Genomic DNA, 19,178 nt, shown 5'->3' with positions numbered 1-19,178 from the left:
ACTTTTTTCTGATTTAACCATAGTTTCCATGTGACTGTAAGTAACACATTCTACCAAGTCTATAGAACTCACAAATCAAAGGAACCACAAGAAAAATATCTGGATCAAACACACGTTTGTAGCATTCCTCAAATACAAGTTTAAAAAAATCTACCTGACTCTCATAGATTACCCCGTTTCCAAACCACTTCCGTTTGAGCAATGATTTAGAATCTCAATTAAGACTATAAACTATGGAATCAGATGCCCTATATTCATATCTTGATTTTGTCACTAATTAGCTTTGTGACTTCGGTAAAATTAAAGTTAAGAAGTTAGTCATCCTCTCTAGGCCTTAATTTCTGTTCCATGAGAGGGGGTAATATTAGCATCAAACACATTTTATAGGGCAGAGCAGGTGTAGAGACCAAATAACGTAACATAGAAAAGGTACTTAAGCATGGTGCCTGACATACAGTTAAGTGCTCAACAGAAGTTAAGTGTGTAACTTGAGATAATTGATGTAAATGACATAAATTACTTACATGAGGTTACAAAATTCATAAATACGAGCTTGGTTAAAAAAATGCAGGGGTGCCTGGGTGGCTCAGTTGGTTGAATGTCTGACTCTCGATTTTGGCTCAGGTCATGATCTCACGATTCATGAGATCGAGCCCCACATTGGACTCTGTGCTGGCAGTGTGAGGCCTGCTTGGGATTCTTTCTCTCTCTCCCTTTCTCTCTGCCCCACCCCTGCTCGTGCTCTCTCTCTCTCTCTCTCTCAGTCAATAAATAAACATAAAATTTTTTTAAAAAATTCAAAAATTGCCCTGCAAACTCTTTCTTTGAGAGTGTTTTCTAAAACAGAGAGAGAAACTGGGCTACAATCTTACCAATAAATATTTGTCGGCTTATTAGACTAAATGCGCCAGGTCCTTCACTGCCTACCTGAGTATGAGAATCGCTGACTTCCTCTCTGGAAGCCCTTTCAGCTCTAACATTCTGTGACCATAAGGAAAGAAAGGTGCACGTAAGCTTAATATAAGCAGTCAGAGCCATTCAGAAATGTCATGTGACTGGGGAGCACCTATTAACTACAAAAATTCGAGCAAACTCTTCTGGGCATGCTGCAAAAAATCAGAGCTACAATGAGCAAGGTGAACTAGAATGGATGACTTCTGAGAATCCTTCCAAAGATTCTGTGATTCAATAATGTGTCAAAAACACAGACACGGTCACTTCTTTTAGCTCTAAAATTATCGGGCAGTCAAAGAAGATAAGTAGATCTGCTAGTCAAAAGAGAAAAACAATAGCTTTTTCTGTAATATTTCCATGAAAAGGCAAAACAATTAATGGCCAATAATTTTTAAATGTGCTCGCACACACCATCTCAACTGGTCCTCAAAAGAATCTTACAGAAATAGAAGCATATGAGGGAATAAAGGATGTGACAGAGACCACTCGGTTCCATCACTTGTTAACCCTGGGAACTTGGATAGGTTGATTAATCTCTGTGTACTTCAGTTTTCTGTCAGATAGAGTAATAATTGTACCCATTATAATTATTTCCTCTCAAGGAGTATTGAGTGGATTAAATAAACTGCCAGTGTAGAAATTCAGAAGAGTGCCTGGCACATAATAAACACTCAATAAATGTCAGCCATTACTATTATTTTTCTTTAGGAAGAAGGAATGAAAATACAGAGAGGGGAAAGGATGTGCCTAAAGATAATAAAGACAGTAAGACTGAAACAGAACCCTGCCCTAACTTCCCCTGTGTACATTTTCTGCTGTTTATACACCACCTCACTGCTTTTGCTCATTAACAATTTCTCAGTGAAACTGAGTACTAAAAGTGAAATTAAAGAGAAAGTGAGAAATTTTTAAAAATTAGAACTTTTTCTTACTCCTCCAACAGGTAATGATAGTGTTTTAACATCCCAAAGAGATAAAATACAGCACTGTCTAGTAGAAATAACGCGCAAGTCACATTTCTGTAGCCGTGATAAAAAAAAGTAAAACAAGCAAGTGAAATGCATTTTTATAATGTTTATTTTTTTAAATATTCATTTACTTTTGAGAGAGAGAGACACAGAGACAAAGCACGAGCAGGGGAAGGGGCAGAGAGAGAGGGAGACACAGAATCTGAAGCAGGTTCCAGGTTCCAAGCTGTCAGCACAGAGCTTGACGTGGGGCTCGAACTCAAAAACCGCGAGATCATGATCTGAGCTGACACTTAACCAACAGAGACACCCAGGTGCCCCTTTTTGACATATTTAAGGGCTGAGTTGTATCCACCCCAAATTTGTTGGAATCCTAACTCCAAGTCCCTCAGAATGGGACTATATTACGAAATATGATCTTTTAAGAGGTAATTAAATTAAAATGAGACCACTAGGGTAGGCCATAATCCACTATGACTGGTGTCCTTATTTGGACACAGGCGTACACAGAGGGAAGGCCATGTGATGACACAGAAAGAAGTTAGCCATCTACAAACCAAGGATGGAGGCCTCAGATGAAACCATCCCTGCTGACATTTTGATTAGATCTCAGGTTTCTAGCTTCCAGAATTGTGAGAAAATAAATTTCTGTTGTTGAAGCCACTTTGTGGTATTTTGTTACAGCAGCTCTAGCACACAAATGCAACATATAATTAATATAAAAGTCACTGATGTGATACATTCTTTTTTTTTTTTTTTTTTTTTGGTACAGAGTATTGAAATCAAATAGGTACTTAAAGCACATCTCAACATGGACCATCCATGCTTCAAGGGTTTAGTAACCATCTGTAGCTAGTGGCTATTGCCCTGGACAGTGTAAGTACGGAGTAGCAACATGATATTATATCTTTTATATAAAATGGTTTTTTAAGTTCTAAAAAAATACATGTTTATTTTTAAAAACTTTATGAATGATTACTTAACAATCTTATTCTTAAGTTCCAATTCCACTGCTAAAACAATATTGCTGATTAATTCTGATAAAAATGTTTACATTAGATTCATATTCTCAGAATGGCTACCTGATAAATCCTATGTTTCCTAGGTAAGTGTTCAGATTTGTATTTTCCTTTGGTCTTGGCATCAAATGAGATATTGAGAGACCATAAAATGATCTCATTAATAGGTTGTACAGAGAATTTTAATTTTGACTGAGATATTGTCAGTATAAGGACAAACTTCAGTGAACATTTATGACTTTAGGATGACAAGAAGATAGAGCTATATGCTCTACAGGAATCCACCTGAAATGACGATGGTGTTGGTAGCACACGTCATTCTTCTCCCTGCACAAAGGATTCTTCTAACTTACAGATTTTCCAGACCTTCAGCTGGGATCTGATATTAGCTTAATGATCATTTTGTTGCTCATGAGTATCTTAATCACAGAGACAAGATCTCCTTCTTCCCCAAATCAGATAAGTTTGCTAATAATGCATGGTTCATTGAAAAGTTTGTCAGAGGGCTAAGGATGAACTGGTATTGGGGAAAGCTTGAAGGTTTTAAAAACCGTAGGACTGTTTATGCATGTCTCAATGCACAGCCATTGAGGGCTGCTGTTAACTGGAAAAAAACCAAATGGTTTTGAAAGCCACTACTCTTGTGACAAATCCTGTACCTTTAAGGACTATGAGTACTCACAACCCAGTGTTTGGTTGTTTTTACTCTTCTGTATGTACTCATCTACAGGATGCATAACTCATAGTTTTATTTGGAAATAGGTAATCTTTAGGTAAAAACAGGACAGGCCTTATATAACCTAAAGGATTATTGTTTCTTGACTTTTGGGGTTTAGGGATGTGTTCCTGGGGATAAGAAATTTTTTCAAGGGGCACCTGGGTGGCTAAGTCAGTTAAGCATCTGACTTTGACTCAGGTCATGATCTCACGGTTCACGGGTTCAAGCCCCTCGTCAGGGTCTGTACTGACAGTTCAGAGCCTGGAGCCTGCTTCGGATTCTGTGTCTCCCTCTCTGCTCCTCCTCCACTCATGCTCTGTTTCTCTCTCTCTCAAAAATAAATAAACATTAAAAAATTTAAAAAAATAAATAAAAAAGAAATTTTTTCAATGACAATGTAAACATTTTGTGTTTTTGTTTACTATATTTTTTAAAAACCACAGTAACTTATGAATATATTTCTATCATTTCACACATTGATATTTCAGTTAGTATTTTTTAAATTTATTTTTATTAAAACAAAAAAAAAATTTTAAATGTTTATTTATTATTGAGAGGCAGAGAGAGACAGAGCATGAGTGGGGGAGGAGCAGAGAGAGAAGGAGACACAGAATCCGAAGCAGGCTCCAGGTTCTGAGCTGTCAGCATAGAGCCCAACACGGGCTTGAACTCATGAACCCTGAGATCATGACCTGAGCCAAAGTTGGACGCTTAACTGACTGAACCCCCCGGACAGGCCTTCTGTTGGTATTTCTAAAAGATAAGGACTCCTTTTCTTTTTTTTTTTTTTTTTTTTTAATGTTTATTTATTTTTGAGACAGAGAGAGACAGAGCATGAAGGGGGGAGGGTCAGAGAGAGAGAGGGAGACACAGAATCTGAAACAGGCTCCAGGCTCTGAGCTGTCAGCACAGAGCCCGACGTGGGGCTTGAACTCACAGACCGCGAGATCATGACCTGAGCTGAAGTCGGACGCTTAACCGACTGAGCCACCCAGGCGCCCCAAGGACTCCTTTTCAAAAAACAACCTTAATACTATTGACACACAAAAAATATTTAACAAGAATCATTTAACATCAGTGACTACTTTTTAAGCCTTTGATTTGGGAAAATTTAAATATATGTAAAAGTAGAGAAAGTAAAGAGAATAACAGAAATTAACCTCTAGGTGCTCATTACTCAGCTTCAACAATGAGCCACATGGCTGTCCTTGCTCCCTCTATATTCCCCAACTACTCTGAGGTAAACTCCAACATCGTGTCATTTTATCTGTAAATATTTCAGTATGCATTCCTAAAAGAAACGGACCCTTAGAAAACATAACCACAATACTATTATCACACCGAAAAATATTAATCATTTCTTAACTTTACGAACATAGTTGACCCTTGAACAACACTGGTTTGAACCATGTGGGTCCATTTATACACATTTTTTTTATAAACACAGTACAGAATACTGTAAATGTATTTTCTTTTCCTTATAAATAATATTTTCTTTTCTCTACCTTACTTTGTTGTAAGAATAAAGTATATAATACACAGAACATACAAAATATGTGTTAATTGATGGTTTATACTATTGATAAGGCTTCTACTCAACAGGTTATTAGTAGTTAAGTTTCTAAGGAGTCGAGAGTTATACTGCACAGGGTGCATGGTTCCCCTAAGCCCCACTTTGTTCAAGGGCCAACTGTATTTGGTGTTCACAGTATACTTCCCCAACTGTCTTTGAAAAAACTGATTTAAAGTTTATGTGTTGGAACTGGAATCCAAATAAGTCCATATACTATGAGGGGTAGATATATCTCTTAGGTTTATTTTAATCTATAGGTTTCTCCTCTAACTCATTCTCTTTCTTTTTGGCTTGAAATCTATTGTTTTTGTTCAAAAAGGCGGGAGGAGCGGGAGTAGGTCATTTGTCCTGTAGATTCCACTCAACTTCCCGGTTTGGATTTGACATATTTAATCCACCTGGATATCATTTCATGGGTTCTTCTACCCCCTGTATTTCCTATAATGTGGTACTTTGATCTCTAGACTCAATTATTACTTTTTTAAAAAGTTTTTTTAATGTTTATTTATTTTTGAGAGAGACAGAGTGTGAGTGGGGGGAGGGGAGAGAGAGAGAGGGAGACATAGAATCAGAAACAGGCTCCAGGCTCTGAGCTGTCAGCATAGAGTCTGATGCAGGGCTTGAACTCACGAGTCATGAGATGATGACCTGAGCTGAAGTCGGATGCTTAACTGACTGAGCCACTCAGGCACTCCTACTCAATTATTACTTTTTAAGTGACTCTTTTTGAGTTAGGGAGAGGCAACTACATCAAAATTGATATGCAGACTAGATACTAATATTGTAGAGTAGAAAATGAGCCCCTTATACACAGCATAAACACTATTTCCTGTTGTCCTCTTTGTAGAATATTTATCTTGGTCTAAACTGGTTTATTAAATAGATAACTGTTACACTTAATCTATGCTATATATTAAGCATATAATATAGGATGAGAAATGTACTAGGTGCCCTGAGAAGTTAAAGGGAGGAACACAACACAATTTGTTCTCTTAAGAAGTTTACCATCTATTTGGGGAGGAACAGATTAATAGGCAGGACACAAGGTGTCGTAATCACAGCATGCAATAAATGCTAAGTGCTAGGATAAAGCCTCTTAGTGTAATCAGTTTTCCAAGAAAAGAGTGATTATTCTAGAATTTTCAGGAGCCAGACAGAGAGAAAGCATGTGAGACTTGGCCTGGTTGTATTGGGACATGCAGACATCCAGAAGACATGCAGGCAAGGGGAACAAAAGGAATGGAGGTAGACATTAGCTTGATATATTTGGGGAAATATTTGGGAGTGCATGGTAAAAGCATGTTGCGTGGAAGGAGACATATTTGAATTGTGAAATGAGTGGCCTGTTGTGGAGAGTTCAAGTTAGGCTGAAGAGAGGAGATGCGACATGGTGGGCATGCAATGTCACCAGAAAGGATATGATCAAATGGTGTTTTAGGAAGATTACTATGGCGGCCGTTTTCAGGCTACATTTATGTAAGGAGGGAAGGACTGGAAGCAGGGAGGCCAATTACGGTCTACGGTAGAAATGGCATGGTATATATCCAGGTACCTGGTCACAAAATGTTTCTCATAGGGGAGGAAAGACATGTGTTTAACATGAAGTTAAAAAAGGGAGCCAGTAGACAAAAGGTGAAAGATACCAGAGAAGGCAGTTGTGTACATGAGATTTTAGTGGGTGTCAAAAGCAAATGAGATTTAGTGTATTGGTAAAGGAGGAATATTTAGAAAGATCTTCCTCCTATATCATATTCCAGCTATACCTAGCCATTCACTATTTCCAGATCAAACCACGCACGCCACAACCTGGTGCCTTTGGCCATGCTGCCCCTTGAATGTGAATGCCCTTTTGCCCAAAATCTGACTGCTAAAATCTTTCTATTATTCAAGGTCTGGTCTATATGTCACCGCCTGTGTGATATAACCTTCCCTAGAGAAATTAATTAAAATTGATCTCTCCTTCCTACATATTCATAGCTTGTTTAAATGTTTCTTCTTCTTAAAAATTTACATTTTTCCCCATGAATATTATTGATTGCTTTCTACTAGGCTTTTTCCACTGTATTTTAATGCACTGCAGTTACTATTCTACAGTGCTCGATAAATGAAAGCGGCATCTTTCTTCTTGAAGGCTTAAGGGAAGGCCAAGAAGAGAATGGGGAAGAATGAAGATAAGGGTATTGGCAGCTTCATCCGGTTCACGTCAGTGCTCTCCCAGAGAAAGAGGCGACATGCCTGCCTAGAAGGAAAGTGAGGGATGGATGTGAAGGGAAGATAGGATTTGGAGCAGGTGCCAGGTGAGTCAAAAAGAGGTAAGAGGAGGAAAAGTTCCTTTAAATGTTGGGTACCATAAATTTGCAAGGACCAGGTTTTTGCAGCAAATTTTCTTTTAGTAGGAGTTCATAGTTGGAAGGACAGAGAAAGAAGACAGCATAAAGACCAGTCCACAATGCCAGTCCACAATGCCTATGAGCGTTACCATATTCAGTAACAAACATTTAACATGGGAGGGTGGGGGTGTGGCACAATGATGCCTCAGAGGACACTGAGATGATGAGCCGGCGTTCAGGTTGAGGAAAGAAACTAACACAAGCTGTCAGGTCAGGTTCTCAGTTCGGTTGCCAAGAATAGCCTGGTATGATTTTGAAGGATACTGATGCCTGGGCCCGGCCCACAGAGACTGTGATTTAATTGATCTGGGCTGAGGCCTGGAGCATCTGTGTTTTTAAAAGTGTCCCCAGGTGAGCAACCCTGCAGTAAGGAGATACAGATGGGGAAAAGCAGAAGGGGTTAGGGGAATGAAGGTTCTACTGAGGATAGAGTACAGGATGAAGTAAAAATGCTATTTATGGTCTCAGGTCTGAAAATTCCCAGGAAAAAGAAGGATCTGACTTTACATAAAAGAAAGTATCTATGTTTTAGGATCCAAATGTGATCTCAGCTAGTTTCCACTGGACAGACGTCATTATTCCCTGACAGTCATAATTGGCACTGTGGTAGGCAGATGGTTGAACGGTAAAAGAAACTTTACAAAAATAAAAGTTATTTCAAAAAGAAAGTTGCCTACCCCACAACAGACTTGCAGGGTCTTTCTGAGGCCAAGTGCGACAGAGGAGAGACAAGTGCCGAGAGGACACAGGATGCTCAGGAAATCTCATCTTGGCCAGACCCAAGGTCAGTCATTTCAGCTGATCACAAGAGACCTCCTGTGGGAGGCCTTGGAGCACCTCTCTGACTCCAACTGTAGAAATCAGGCTTAGCCCTGGTTTTCTTAGTAGCCATTTATGGCTCTCATTCATAAATTTGGCTAAGAGGTTTTTGAATTCATTTACATTTCCTGCCAGCACCACCTTTTGGGACCAAAGAGCTCCATAAGTTTATAACCTGCTGTGTGAAGTAGATTTCCTTTCATTTTCCCTAAACTTACTTCACTGTGTTTTAAAGAGTGCCCTCCTTGTCCTAAAAAGAAAAAGTAAACAGGATTATAAGATGAGGACAGATTGGCTGAAGTAAGCAGGGCAGAAAAAGAGCTAGGTGTTATAAGGAACCACAGACTACCTTAAATCCGAAGTATAGTTTTAAAAGACAAACATGGCTGGAATGCGTGACCAAGAGGGGAGCTGAGTGTGCCACACAACAATGGCTCCATTGTTCTCAGAACCCCCTAGACCCTTCCAGGGGCTCTGCATCCTGTTTGGGGCACCACTGCTCAAATGAAAGGGAGAACTTGAATGTTTAGCAGATATCAATAATACTGATTAAATCACTGGAAAAGAAAGAAAAATTCAACAAATGTGGATTTTTCCGGTTAGAGAAAAGAAAACTGTTCCATACAAACGGATCTAGGATATGATGTATAAAATGGAAAGTAGTTGTTCTACATTTGAGTTAAAACACAAAGAGAAGGAACCGGCACGCATCAGATGGTCGTTCAGCTTTGCCATGAGAAGGAAGCTCCCGACACTGGCAGTTATATGTAGGACTGAGAAAACTATGCATTTCTTAAAAATTCCTATTTCCAGAGTGATTTGGGGCTCATCTTGTCTTTGTACTTGCCTCAACGGATTTTAAAGACAGCTAACTGAGTTATTTACCTAAGATGCTTAGGAAATAAGCACCTTAGAAAATAAAGGAATTTGTGGTTAAAATATTAATATGTGTAATTTTTGGAACTATAAGGAAACAACAAGTATTTAAAAAACATATTAATTTTAGTGGGCCGAATAGTAAACCAAACTATCTGTTGCATTTTTTTCCTCCAAGGTCTTAGTACGAAGTTGATTAAAGGAAAGTTTTGTGTTTTAATGGAAAATAGGGCAAAGGTTATGTGTAACAGGAATCCAGTCATGTAAAGCTTGCAGAACGCAGGTTAGGCTCATAAAACTGCTCATTAAAATGCTCTGTTCTGAAGCAAAAGCAAATAAATGAGCTCAAGGAAAAGAGCCACAGAAATCATCTAGAAATATTTCCATGAAAGACTGTGAAAATAGTACTCCCTAGTCATAAGAAATGTTCAGTTATTGCTTATACAAATAGCCACACTTAAAAGACTTTTAAATACCTTCCCTGCAATGCTGGTTTTGACCTTCTGCCAAGAGCTACTTAGTGTTTTTTTTTTTTTAATTTTCTGAATAGACCATATGATGAGCAAAAAATAAAAAGGCACACACACCAGAAGTTTTAAAAACAGCATTAGCAGAATAGTTTAGTTATTAACCCCACCCCCAAATTCTGGTTTAAATTTAGCAAATTTACAAGTTCTACACTGGTTTAAAACCCCAATCCCAAATTATAGAAATGAAGACCAAAAGAATCTTGAAGATTTACAGAGCTAGAATTCTCTATAGTTCATTATCTTCTAGTACAGAAAACATAGATGGAGGAATTTAAATTAATAAATGTAATGTCTTGCCGGCAGAATAATGAGCAGCAAGAGAACTTCTAAGAAGGCAGTTAGCCCCAGAGCAATTCAGACAGACCGTGCTTACACAACGGCTGGCCGGTCTGTAAGGCCTCAAGCCAAAAACAACACCGACTGCCAGCAGTGCCCATCACTTACAGAGGGAACGGCACAACTTGATGCTGATGAAGTGTGTGTCGGGGTGGGGGGTGGGGTGTCCAGACACGTATCTTATTTTTAATGTAAATTCGGCGATGCCCTCTTCCCTGTCTGAGTCACAGAGGGGCGACCTGGTGCAATCCCAGCATGTCAAGGGATCAACCGGAAGGAGGCCAGCTTACCGAAAACAAAACCGCTCCAGAAAGCAGCATCAGTAGTGAGGCATGTGGTCTGAATTCACACCCTACTGCTCTATCTGTGGCTTTTCCTTGCACCATTTCCATAGCCTGTTGCTCCCGGGAGGGAGTCAACAACAGCATGGATGTTCTGCCCACTCATTTTCTGTTTTTGTTTTTTGTTTTTGTTTTTTTGAAGTAGAAGGAATTACCAATGGCAATACTCTTTTTTTCACTCCAATCTATCTTAAGAAAAGAAGTCTGCAGCTCACTGGTGAGACAAGACGCATCAAACTGAGAGAGATTCCTTTTAAAAAGCAAGGCTGGATTGCAACAGGCTTCCTGCCAACATTCAATCAGGTTTTGTTGTTGTCCTCCTCGCTGCTGCCGCTGCGCCTTTTCACTTTGGTGGGGAGGGAGCTGACTGAGAGCCTTGGCTAAAATAAAAATACAGAACTATTTTACGCAGCTAAACCAGCTCTCACATCCTGTGAGATAGCCTAGACATTTGATAAACACATCTTGGCAACAACAGCTCATCTCTTCAGTTAGCTATGAAAAGGGTATTTCCTAATTCACCCCATGCTAAACAAAATCATCTGCTGTCTTTTTTCCCACTGGCCTCTAACATACCTTATTCTGGAATGACGCTTTCCTTTGCTTGGGTAGATTTTGAAAATCAGCATTATCCTTTCCACAGTGGTAGTTTACATTTTACCTACACACACACACACACACACACACACACACACACACACACGCATTCTTGCACAAGTTAGCAAGATTTAAAGCCTCTCATTTTTTATTCTTGAAACCCCGAAAGGGAAACTGTTCTTCATGTGCCAAGGAATACAGCCATTCATTATTTTTTCTTCCTTTCTCCCTGTATATCCTCCCAATAGGATTAAAAGCAGTCTGGGGAGTGGAGTATGGAGGTAGAGGGAGAGGGGGTGGGAGGGAGGCACTTTAATAGCCTCTACTACATGGATTCAACACAGTAGGGACCTTGTGCTTCAGACTCCAACTGTTTCCTTCCTTTTAACCCTTGCACTTGGCCCTCTTCTACTGAAGCCATACACTGATATCTCTGGACAGAGGAGGTAACTAATAAATGGCCTTTCTGAGAATGAGGGAGGATGGAGAGGCCTAGGAAAACTATCACAACCCTATCTTTGATTTTTTAAAATAAATTTCATCTTGAAAGAACTTGTTTTACAAAAAGGTTGCAAAACTAATACAAAGAATTCCTGTATACTCTTGACCCAGATTCCTTAAACGTTAACATCGTCTGAAACCACACAATCATGGTCAGTCAGGAAATTTTGAGAAGTATTGGCCAGTTATTTTATGGGGTCTCTCAGTTCGAGTTTATCTGATGTTTCCTCATAATTAAACTTAGGTTATGCATTTTTTTCCCTACTAAAGCCACATAAATGATGTATCCTTCTCAATGCATTACATCAGGAGACACGTGATATCAGTCTGTCCTGTTGCTAGTGATGGTTAAGATGGTGTATACCAGGTTTCTCCCTTGTAACATTTCCATTCTTTTCCTTTCTAGAATTAAGAAGTATTATTTGCATGCTACTTCGAGAGTATGTAACTATGCTGTTTCTCATCATACTTTCATCTACTAATGTTAGCATCCATTGATGAGTCTTGAGAGAAACAATTACTACTACGGTGTTTTGCAAATGGGGATTTTCTAGCTTCTCTTCTGATAGTATCACTTGGAATTATACGTAAGGAAGAGCTTTCCCTTCTTCATTTAGTCACTCAGTTACTGATTTACAGAAGTATAGTTTCTTATTTTATTCTATGGGTTATAATCCATTACGGTCATAATTTTTGTTGCCGACATTGTCCCAGATTTAGTCACTAGAAGCCTCCCTCAAGTTGTCTCCTGTATCCTTAAATATGTTCCCATCATTTTTTGAGTACTTCTTTACTTTCTGACAACATAAGGTATCCTGCGGTCTTTTTGTACTTTCTCTAGTCCTGAATTTCTCCAAGAAGCTGTCAGTTCCTTTAATGGGAAAAATAGGATAGGGGTGCCTGGGTGGCTTAGTCGGTTAAGCGTCCGATTTCAGTTCAGGTCATGATCTCGCAGTCCATGAGTTCAAGCCCCACTTTGGGCTCTATTCTTACAGCTTGGAGTCTGGAGCCTGCTTCAGATTCTGTGTCTCCCTCTCTCTCTCTGCCCCTCTCCACTCATGCTCTGTCTCCTCTCTCTCAAAAATAAACAAACATTGAAAAAAAATTTTTTTAATAGTATAAAATAATTCTACCTTTGCTTGTCAGTCAGAGTGAGTCCATAAGTCTCCTAGTGGTAAAAAGTCACCACCATGTGGGTTGGGAGAAACAAAGGCTCTGAACTTCCAGTGTTTTGGGGGATAAAATTTTCACAACTATAAACTGCAATAAAATATGTCTTTCCCACTTCACCCTAAATTGGAAATCTCTGGTAAATAATAGAACTCACATAACTGAATGCTCAGGATCAACAAGATATATATTTTTTGAAATCGGAAGTATTGTGAAATTGTGATTTATAATAAAAATATACGTTTGGTCTTGGTCTTGTTCTTGGCACAGAGCTCCCAAAACCCTTAGAATTTTCTAAGGGATAAGAGTTAGACACAAAAGTGTCCTTTGTTATTGACAACAAGCCCCTTTCAACCACACCTGTGTTTATATTAATGAGGAGGCTTTTGGAAAGCACCTAAGGATGGGGGCTGGTTACCAGTGGAACCAACCGTGATTGATTACAGGGTTGGAACTTTCAGCTTCATCCCCCTCACCTCTGGGGAAGCGGGGGGGTGCTGGAGATTGCGTTCATCGCCAATAGCCAACGGCCAATGATTTAATCAATTGTGCCTCTGTAATGAAACCTCCATAAAAAAAGGGGGTGGGGTTTGGAGACTTTCCAGGTTGGTGAATACGTGCAGGTACTGGGAAAGGGGCATGCCCAGAGAGGGCAAGGACACTTGGTGTCCTCCCACATACCTTGCCCTGTGCATGTCTTCCATCTGGCTACTCCTGAGTTAAGTCCTTTTATAGTAAACCACTAATCTAGTAAGTAAACTGTTTTCTGAGTTATCTGAGCTGCCCTAGCAAATTATCAAACCATAACAGGGGGTTGTAGGGACTTCTGAATTATTTGGCAGGTTGGTCAGAAGCACAGGTGACAACCTGAACTTTTGATTGGTGTCTGAAGTTGGGTGAGAGAGTGGAGCACTCTTAGGGAACCGAACCCTTAATCTGTGAGGTCTGACGTGCCATCTTCTGGTAGATAGTGTCAGAATTGAGTTAAATTGTAGGACCAATCTGGTGTCACAGAATTGCTTAATGGGTGGAAAATGCACACATCTAGTTTCAGATGCAGTGATGTGCAGCAGAGTTGTGTGAGAGTAGAGGACGTGCACAGAGGAGTGTGTTTTCTTCTTAGAGATACTTATGGATATTTCATTGTAAACTAAAAACCCACCCCAACTTTTGTTATGCTTACCACGGTATAATTTGGACTAAAACAAGTAAATCTGTTACTAAAGTGCTTTAACATTGTTTTTCTGATTGTTTTACAAGGCACAGGTGAACAAAAGACAATTAAAACTAAGTGGTAATATAATTAAGTACATAATAAACTGTTTAGTTTTGTGGGGAAATAAAACTCACTATTCACATGGCTTTTAATTACCAGACATTATTATTATTGTTGTTTTCATGTTGGCTTAGATTTACCTAAATGTTTATCCATTTCTTTGTCCATATTTTCTTTTTTTTAACAATTAGTTATTTTTGACAGAGAGAAAGTATCTGTGAGCGAGTGAGTAGGGGAAGGGCAGAGACAGAGGAGAGAATCCCAAGTAGAGAAAGGGAGGGAGAGAGAATACCAAACAGGTTCCACACCATCAGTACAGAACCCAACACAGGGCTAGAATCCATGAATCGTGAGATCATGATCTGAGCTGAAATCAAGAGTTGGACACTTAACTGACTGAGTCACCCAGGCACCCCATTTTGTCCATATTTCTTATGGATCATTATCCTTCTTCCTAAAATACTTCCTTAAGAAGTTCTTTTCGTGTGCATCTGTTGGTGGTAAATGCTGTTTTGTTGTTTAAAATGTCTTTATTATACCCTCACTTTAAAATAATGCTTTAATTAGGTTATTCAATTCTAGGTTAACAATATTCTTCTCTCTATACTTTGAAAATTATTCCAGTATTTCTGGTTTCCATTGTTGCTCTTAAGAAGCCTTAATTTTTGTTCCCTGGAAGTTTATCTCTCCTTTTTCTCTGGATGCTTTTAAGATCGTCTCTTTGTCTTTGGTGTTTGGCAGTTTCATTACAATGTATAGCTGTATGTTATCTGTGGTTTTCCTAGATCTTAGAATTCACGACTTATATCAATTTTGGAAAAATTTTAGTTACTCTCCCATTCTCTTGTAGAATGACGATTAAACATGTGTTAGACTTTCTCATGCTATCTTTCATGTCTCATATCTTTCCTATCTCTCTGTCTCTCTATGCTGCATTCTGGGCGATTTATTCAGTTATGCAGCCAGTCGTGTGTAGGAACTAGCATGTGCCAGCATATGGGAACCAATTGACAGCATCTATTCCCAATTCTGCATTCACTGTCATCACACTGGTGATTTAAATTGGCCATTGTAGGAGTAGACACAGAATAGAAATTGGCAATGTTAAATTACAGGGACTTTTTTCTACTTCCCTGGAGAAATAATTATTAAACATTTATCAGCATGCTACTGTATACAATCTATTTCACTTAGTCTCTCTTGAGCTGTTTAATCTATTTGTGAAGTTTTAACTTCAATCACCATTTTTCATTTCTAAAAGTTCTATTTGGTTCTTCAAAAAATATACATTGTCTTTTTTTAAAAATTTTTTAAACATTTTATTTATTTTTGAGACAGAGAGAGAGCATGAACAGGGAGGGTCATAGAGAGAGGGAGACACAGAATTTGAAACAGGCTCCAGGCTCTGAGCTGTTAGCACAGAGCCCGACGCGGGGCTCGAACTCCCAGACCACGAGATCATGACCTGAGCCGAGAGCAGATGCTTAACCAACTGAGCCACCCAAGCGCCCCTACATTGTCTTTTTTTAAAATTTGTTCTGGGGCACCTGTGTGGCTTGTTGGTTAAGCGTCCGACTTCAGCTCAGGTCATGATCTCACGGTCTGTGAGTTCGAGCCCCGCGTTGGGCTCTGTGCTGACAGCTCAGAGCCTGGAGCCTGTTTCAGATTCTGTGTCTCCCTCTCTCTCTGACCCTTCCCTGTTCATGCTCTGTCTCTGTCTCAAAAATAAATAAACGTTAAAATTTGTTCTTTCCTCAAGTTTGTGATTTGCTCTATTTAAACATAATCCAAACTCTTTTCTATTGTTTGTTATTCTCTCTTATTTTAATAGATTTTTTAAAGTTTATTTATTTTGAGAAAGAGCATAGGAGGGGCAGAGAGGGAGAGGGAGAGGGAGAGGGAGAGGGAGAAGGAAAGGGAGGGAGGGAGAGGGAGAGGGAGGGAGAGGGAGGGAGAGGGAGGGAGAGAGGGAGGGAGAGAGAATCTCAGGCTCCATGCTTCAGCACAGAGCCTAATGTGGGGCTTGAACTCATGAAACGTGAGATTATTACCTGAGCTGAAGTCAAACACTTAACCGACTAGGCCACCCAGGCACTCCAGTTTGTTATTCTCTTGACTCACTCATGATGGTTTCTTTTTCTCTTTTGTCTTGTCTTTTTTCTTTTCTTTTCTTCCCTTCTTTTTCTTCCTCCCTTCCTTCCTTCCTTCCTTCCTTCCTTCCTTCCTTCCTTCCTTCCTTCCTTCCTTCTGAGTACTTTTAAATGCTGGATTGTGTATTTAGGTTCAACTGGGCTTTATTTGTGTGAATCCTATTAGGACTGGTGTGAGGCTGTGTACCTTCAGAGAGTATTTATGTTTCTGTGGGCTCCCAGAATGGCTTCCACCCAGGGCCACTTTACGTTAATATCTCAGTTTTCATTCTGCTTGACCACTTAAGTGGTACAAACTTGACCCCCAAATCATATGGATTCTCTAACAATGGATTCTCAAAGATGTTTGTTTACCCAGAATTTAGGGTGAGATAAATAACTTTGTTTTCTTCCATTCCTGGCAGATAGATTCTTCTAGCAGGGGTATATCTTGGAGGGTCCTGCTTACTGCAGAAGCCTTGGTTTCAATTTTCCAACTTGTTCTGGCTGACATCTTTTCCCCTATCCCCATACGACTGTGTAAACCCAAAAGCTCTTGAGTACAGTGATGGCAAACACCCCAAGGGCAGCTGTGGCCTCACCATAGTCTTAACCCTCTACTTTCCTCTTCCCTCTTTATTTTGGCCACCACAGTGTTTTCTCATCTTTCTAGTGCGCTCAATTAGAAATTTAAAAGAGCACTTCTCACACTGTCCTCAAAATTTCTAGATGTTTTGAAGTCAAGACAGCTAGTCTAAAAACTGCTGAAATCAAAGTCCACATGCCTGTAAAAAAGATCCTTTCCTAAGCTTAGAACAATTTAGAATTATAAAGATTTGAGAACTCTGGTGCTAAGTCTTTTCTTTTACTTCAAAATATTCTATAGCAAAACATTTATATCCCACAGACAGACACACACACACCCATCGACACACTATACATTAAGTACTACGATGTGCTGACACTATTATTAGCTATTCAGAATAGCTACTGAGCCTTGCAAAACACTTTGTAAACCATGAATAAGTGGAATCAGAGGTTGATACTCAGAGGAATTTACATCCTAACCACCAATTTTTTTTTTTTGCCAAATTTTACTTGAGTTCCAAGTACTTTAGACCCCTAGATTCATTTGATGCTAGCAACAATCCTGTGTACTATTCCTATTAATATGAATATATACTTTGTATAGAGTAGAGGTATACAATTTTCAAATTGTTTTACTTATATAATTGGTTTTGAGTTTTTTTTTTTTTTTGAGAGAGAGAAGAGAGAGAGAGAATCCTAAGCAGGCTCCACACTCAGCACAAAGCCTGACATGAGGCTTAATCTTGCAACCCTGAGATCATGACCTGAGCTGAAAGCAAGAGTTGGACACTTAACCGAGTAAGCCGCCCAGGCACCCCAAGGTTTTGAGTTTTCACATAGACAGACTTACTTAGACTTATTTCCTTTTTCAGAAACCAAGAGTCAAAACAGATGCATGATTTTTTCCAAGGCCATACAATATAAGTTGAAGAGGTAGATAGAAAGTCAGTTTTCAAAGCTCTAAGTTCAGTGTGATCGGCACAGATCAATCAGAAAAACTGGGGCATTTCCCCATCTCTATGGGGAAGAAAATCCTATTGGAACAGAGGACTCTGGGACTAGGTCGGGGGGCCACATGGATATACATTTGTAAAACATGGTTCCATTTTAGTTCAGTTTTAATCGTTTATATGTTTTTGAGGTGTTTTTTTTCTCCCCTGAGGTAACCCTCAGGAATGCTATAGTGATTTAGGAAATGTTTAGTTCAAAGAAGTTCTACAACAGAGATACTGGTACAGAGGACTGGTATGCTAACGGCCTGCTCATTCCCTGCCTTTCGATTTCCAATTAACATTCACATAAAAAAATCAGTAATTCACTCATTAAAATGACTTTTTCATTTTGAATGCAATAACAATTTTCAGACACTGTCTCTGTACCTTCATAGGCAAATCCTTACAAACCAGTAAACTGGGACTCTTCATGAATTCTTGCACTCTCAGTGAGATTTGTAGTGACAGTTTTCGGTTCAAAAGTGCATTCTTGTAACTAGACTACATGGGATCATCCAGTGGAATGAAGTCCAGTATCACATACACAGCTGTACTCTGAGAAGTAATTTTAGACGTCAAGATAATGTATGTCGAAGCTGTGCAAAACCACAACCCACCAGTGGATCACGATGCCTTTTGGCAAATGCTGTTTATTGTGTTAGTCTCTGGCTGTACAATGATCTGGAAAGCTGAACGACTGGAATTTGTCACTTAAGCCATTCATCCTCAGCTGCCAAGAGGTGGGCACATTCTGACCTCTGGAATTAAAGTTGGGCAGAGTTCCATACACTATCCTACTAAGAATGTGGTCACTATAGCTCCAATAAAGACATCCTGTTTCAGCAATACGGTGTAAAGAAAACTTCACAGCTATCAAATGGTTTGGATGTTTTCCATTGATTTTTAGTTGGTAGACGTCCATTTTCTTTTTACTTATGTCTAAACTAATTGTGTGTCTTGATGTTACATTTTTTTCTATAGCTCTAACCTAAAAACAGCTGAAGTTATTTTCCTGAATACACATAAAAACTCCTGAGCTGAGACCTGATATATCAAGTTTCAGCCTGAAGAATTTTTTTGAGCCGATGGTTTATGCTGAAAACGCTGACAGATGTCGAACAGCCTCAGCAAAGCAATCTTTAAGGGAGTTCTGGGCAACAGCCCATGTGGCTGCTTTGAAAGTGCTAAATTCTTGTTGCTAAATAATTTTATTTAAAAAAAATCCTATGATTTATTATATTAATATTTTAACAGATATTTGGAGAAAGCCATCAATTAATTACTCTGTCGCTAAATTTTGGAACTTGTTGGTTCTTATTTTGCATTTTCTTTGGGCACAAGAAATTCTATATTCATCATTCTAAAGGGCCAGATAAGAGCCAGGCTTCAGAAATTATGACC

The 19,178-nt window shown here is 39.2% G+C and overlaps 1 protein-coding gene and 1 long non-coding RNA gene across 10 annotated transcripts in view; one reads left to right on the top strand and one right to left on the bottom strand.

Moving 5' to 3' along the window:
• The window catches only part of DNM3 (dynamin 3), a 575,498-nt gene that overhangs the window by 50,890 nt on the left and 505,430 nt on the right, over positions 1–19,178 (bottom strand). The gene's annotated exons all lie outside the window — the stretch shown is intronic.
• Positions 2,678–18,623, top strand: LOC131496609 (uncharacterized). The gene is made up of 3 exons (XR_009254569.1): positions 2,678–2,798; positions 7,364–7,529; positions 18,173–18,623. It is a non-coding gene; the product is annotated as an uncharacterized LOC131496609 (long non-coding RNA).

Source organism: Neofelis nebulosa, chromosome 15 (genome assembly GCF_028018385.1).
Source record: "Neofelis nebulosa isolate mNeoNeb1 chromosome 15, mNeoNeb1.pri, whole genome shotgun sequence".
Classification (NCBI taxonomy): Eukaryota; Metazoa; Chordata; class Mammalia; order Carnivora; family Felidae; genus Neofelis; species Neofelis nebulosa.
The sequence above is the reverse complement of the archived record's forward strand: the minus strand, read 5'-3'. Positions and strand labels throughout refer to the sequence as shown.